This window comes from Rhea pennata, chromosome 1 (genome assembly GCF_028389875.1).
Source record: "Rhea pennata isolate bPtePen1 chromosome 1, bPtePen1.pri, whole genome shotgun sequence".
Classification (NCBI taxonomy): domain Eukaryota; kingdom Metazoa; phylum Chordata; class Aves; order Rheiformes; family Rheidae; genus Rhea; species Rhea pennata.
In genome coordinates, this window is record NC_084663.1 from 16,033,515 (window position 1) to 16,038,928 (window position 5,414).

The window sequence follows — 5,414 nt, forward strand, 5'->3', positions numbered from 1 at the left end:
TTTCCTTTTTCCTCAAACAGAGCTGAGAAGTGAAATACTTAGTTTCAGAGTGGCCTGGAATGAAACGTTGATTTCAATTAGTAAAAATGAAAGAGAATGAAAACCACTTTTCTTTGTCTTTCTACTTTGTAGACTGGAAAAAAATGTTTCTTCTCACACAACTAGAAGACAAAAGTAGTATTAAAGGACTACAAAGCTGATGAAGTACATTTAGATCAAAATGGATGACGTTGGATACTAAGCGCACTTTAGAAAGCTAGGGGAACAGAATGGACTGCATGGTGAGATAACTGGTAAATATGAAGTTTTCCATTTGTAGCTGCCAAAACAACACTGTTCTGTCAAAGTGGCCCTTGTCTCCTGTAGTCACTGACAAAATTGTTGGATATCTCTCAGAACACTGCTTGCAAAGCAGATAGGAGTTAAATTAACCAGATCTCAGTCAAAAGACTCTTACAGATAAGCAACATGTAACTTGTTTGGCCTAACTTGGCAATATAAACAGCTAAACTGACACTTTGAAGATTTTCCATTTCCAGTTCCAAGTGAAATGTAACACAAAGGTTTCTGAGGAGTGTTTAAATCTATCAACATACACATGTTAATTACCTGAAAGTATGAAAGAATGATGACTGGCTGACTATCAGTTGTTTAATTTTATCTACGTCTATCCTGCAACATCTGGAACATGTACAAAATCAGGAAGCATTACACAAGTCATGCATGAAATAACTGAGGAGAATTAATAGATTTTTGTCATGGTCCCTACGTAACCCATGTGGCAATAGCACGTTGATAATACAACATGCTAACAGGTTGGGAACTAGTGCATATATTTATATAATTTGCACAAGTTTATGAATAACAACCTCTGCTTTATCTCTCTCTCAGGTACTTTAAACAGATTAAAAAAAAAAAAAAAAAAAAAAAAAAAAAGAAAAGCAGAATTAATGCCTCTCTTCACTTTTCTCCTCTCCCTTTGTCACAGGGAAGGGTTGTTGCTGCCAAGCTGGAGCAGCTGGTTACAGACAGAAACCCAGCCAAGCACAGAAAAAGCCAGTAGCAAACCTGGACAGAAGGAAATACCTCTTGCTTTCAAATGCTATTATTGAGGCACATCGTTTTTGGTGGAAGGAGGCAGGAAGCATTGTTGCCTTGCTGACCATCCCTGTAGTTACGTTTCAGCAGCAACTGCTTTGCTCACACATCGCCTGTTCTTTCTCATCGGCTAGTTTATGAACGTTACCTCAAGCTCCTTGCAGCGCAGTCAAGTGAGCAGGTGTCTACGGACACCTCATCGGCTAGCACGAGTCTCTGCTACTCCTGCCTAAGAAAATGGGGAAGAAAAGGACTGGCAGGAGATTTGGGGAAGGCAAGGCCAGTGAGAATGGATTTAGAACTGGGGATCAAGGGGGTGTGAGAAATGATAGGGGATTACAAAGGATAAGAGCGTGAAAGTAGTAGCTTAGTCAGACGAGCATGAAAGTGCCTTACATAAGGAGTTAGGAAAAAAATGTAGTATCATTTAGGAACAGAGGCTGAAAAAACAGGGCTATTCACAAGCCCGGCTATAGGGTCTCTCCTCACTGCCTGCACAGGCCTGTGCAGAATGTTGCTATAAAGCTTGGGCTAGTGAAGGGACTGGATGCATTGCAGGTTGAGGTGCTGTCCTAAGAGTACTCTGACCTGTTCAGATCTGCCTTTCAGAGGGGCCCGGACAGACTGCAAAAGACCACCAGAAAATATGATCCTTGGTGACTGCCAGATCACACTCACACTAGATAAAACTTAATCAACATTTGCTATTTTTGTTCTCACTAGTCACATTTAACTTGGTATAGAAAGCAATAGGCATAGGGAGGCAAAGAAGTTTAATATTAATAATGTTCTTCATTATTAAAAGCAAAACAGCATTCTTATAAAGCGAAACCACTCTAGCAATTTGTCACAATTTTGTTACTTACAACCTGTTTGGCCTGGCAGAGCATCAAAGAAATAATTTTTGAGAAGTCTCTGAAAATTTATTTCTTAGGTATACCCATTTAGAGTCCAAACAATCAAATGTACATACTTATCCACATAGATTTCACAATAAATTTGGGGAGCCTTATTCTACTGGTTAAGTACCAATTTACTTACATGAATGTTATGAGCATATTTGTAGCACCACACGGGTCACAACAACCTATAAATATTTTACCAAAATGTTTTAAAATTATGGCAAACCTGTTAATATTTTATCAATATCCTAAAATCAATGTAAGCTCACATACAGCTTATTTGCATTGAAATAGACTTTAATGTCTTTTATGTAATTAATAAATAGAAATTCCTTTTCCTCTATGAAAGGCAAACCATAGGTAGCCCCACAGAAATTCAAATTCTTCCTACCATCAACAGAGGAGCTTTTAAGACTACGGATGCTTTTCAAGATTAGACCTTTCGGCTGGGACACAGCAAACTTGTAGTAAAAGAGAATTTCCCCCCACCCCATGTTTACCATGATTTGTGACTGTAATTTCAAAGAAACTGAGAAATCATGTTTATTAATGGCCATGTATTTATTTGGGAAATAAATGAACATCAAAGAAATACTGAAGGTCACACTTTACACTAGCATAAATATCTTTGTCTCCTAGATAGTTGCTGGCCTCGTGCAAAGCATTTAGACAATTCAAGAAGCTTTTATACCAAAGGATTAGTGTACTTCTGTAACATAATCAAATATCAAAATACTTGTCTTTTGTAATAATCAGTTAATTATTAAAAATAGCCAAGTAGTGATGGATCCAGATTTACTACTAACCAGATAATCATCTCATGAACTGGCATTTGTAATCCACACAGGAATTCAGCTCAGTGACTTATGCTCCCTTTCCCCTCTGCCATATGCCATACACTCTATCAATAATACATAGTAAAACTATGCTGAATGGAAGACACAACTTTGAATCAGTTATCTGTCTACACCAAACAATTTAAATTCTTGGGGAGAGGAAAAAACAAGATTACACTGCAACATCTTTAGCCACAGCTTTCACAGTACTTCACACAAGTATAGTACTTATCCCAGCTTTTGTGAGTGATGTATGAGCCTCATTAAGCAGCTGTATTAAATTGCATTTAAAAATCTTGGCTAAGTCACAGAAATATTCAAAAGAAATAGGATTCATTTCCCTAAAAGGATTTGCAGTATAAATAATTCTGTATTCCGAATTAAACTACTAAAACAGCAGTGATTTCATAGAACAGAGTTGTCCTATTTACACCACAAATGCATTTTAGCTATGATATTTTCAAATAGCATAAGCAGCTATAGTATTTTTCCCACTTGTGAACTGGATCCTTCTGCATTTTGAAATCATATAGAAAGAAGTTTCCATAAAGATCATTTAGAGAAGGACCTCCCAAAAAGACCATGCATGGGACCAAACTGAAAAATTAACATAAAAGAATAAACATCATGGTCTCCTTCTTTAATTGCCATTTTGTTTTTTAATTTGGTTTTAAACTAGCTACAGATATCCCAGATAAATGGAAGACTTAGACGACTACAAATGAATAAATAACACTAAGATAATGGCAACTACTTGTATTACTGTATTGTAGCTACTGCAAGTCCTTTTTATGAAGGGATGGTGATTCCCTTCAGGTTTCAGGCAAAGCAGCAGAGACTGTTTCTGGCCATGGATTGCCAGAACTGCCACACCAGCATGCTATATGTTTGCTACACTGGTTTAAGTAAAATGATCACACTGTAGAATTGAAGAATGTTCCACCCAAGGAAAAGAAGAGCATCCAGAAATCTTTCCTGACCCTCTCATTTGTGAGAGGAGACCTGCCCAGCAGTCAGCACTGGACCGAAAACTTCAGCAGCCCCAAAAGCAGAACTGCCAATCAGTGGCCTATGAAGAATACAGGCTGAGACCTTTGACACATGCTAAAAATACCATCCTGAGATGTCCAAACAGCGGTACCCAGAGAGTAGTTTCAGATATCTGGCAGACTGCTGTATCAGGAGCATGGTTTTGCAAACTCTGAGCCTGTAATGGTTTCCCAATATACGGGGGCACACTTTTAATAAATTTAAGAAGCATTATTACCAAGGAAAGAGAACCAATTCCATGACTAAAAGAATTTACATGGTCAGTTTCCTGTGCCTGTCTTCACATGGCTTCCCTACTGCGTGAAAACACAGTTGAGCTCACACTGGTGCAAAGAAAGCACAGAAATGCTACTCTGCTCTCCAGCTGACCACCCATTTTCACAAAACTTGAGGAACTGCTAGAGCTCTGCACCTCCATTGGATTGACTGAAATGGCACAGCTTCACAAGTTATTGAGGAGGGACTGTGAAACTGTCTTGTAGCAAACTGTGATTGCTGAACATTATTCACTTGAGAAATCAGAAAAAAAAAAAACCAAATGCAATTACAGAGACATAGGAAGGCACACAAAAATGTTGTCAGTGGCTGCCACGATTGCTCCTGATACTCCTCTCGCTTTGGCTTTCTGCAACACGTTCACAGAAGCTCTCTTTCCTCCCTCCTTGCTTCCCAGCTCCTCTTCCTTCCCTGCCTGCTCCCAACTCCCCGGCTAAGGCCTGGCTCCTGCTATCTCCCCCACCTAGGTGCTCCTGACCCACACTCCGCTCCTTGGGGTGCTCAGAGGAACCCCCCACGTTCGCTCCCTGCGTGCCGCCCGGGCTCGCCTCTCCCGGCGCTACCTAGGGCGAGGACGCGTCCCCTCCACCAAAGGGGGGCCGGGCGCCGTGACCGCAACAGCCCCCGGGACGGGCCGAAGACGCCCGGCCCAACGGCGCCGAGGCCACGCACCGCACCGCGGCCCGCTCGGGGAGGCCCTCGTTGGGCTCCGAGCCCCTGCCCTCCCCGAGAGGCGGCGGCCGGGCCGGGCCGGCGACGGGACGCGCCCAACCGAGACCCCGCGGGCAGCTCGGTGCGGTAGGAGGACGGGAGACCACAAAGTCCACCTTCCCCGGGCACCGCTCACAAGCTAGAACGGCACCGCCGCGAGCCCTTCCCACCGCATTGTCTCTCTGGTTCCTGGGCGCGGCCTTTTGATTGGCCCAAGAGGCCCGCCCGCTCGCCCCGATCTGTGCCGCCTGGCGGCTGCTCGCGGGCCTCGACGCCGCCTCCCGTGGTCCTAGCGCCCCGCCGCGGTGCCGCCCGCGCCCCGCCCCGCGGCCGCGCCGCTTCGCGCCCCTCACGCCTCTGCGGAGCTGCCGCCTGCGCCCCCCGCCGCGGTCCCCCCGCAGCGCCCGCCCGGCCCGGGGCTGCCTTTGCTGCCCTCCGCCTCCCTCCCGCCGCTCCCACCCCTGCGCTTCGTACTCGCGCCTTGCACCTGTGTCCCCGCCCGCTCCTCCCCCTCGTCCCGGCCCCTCCTCCTCCTCCTCCT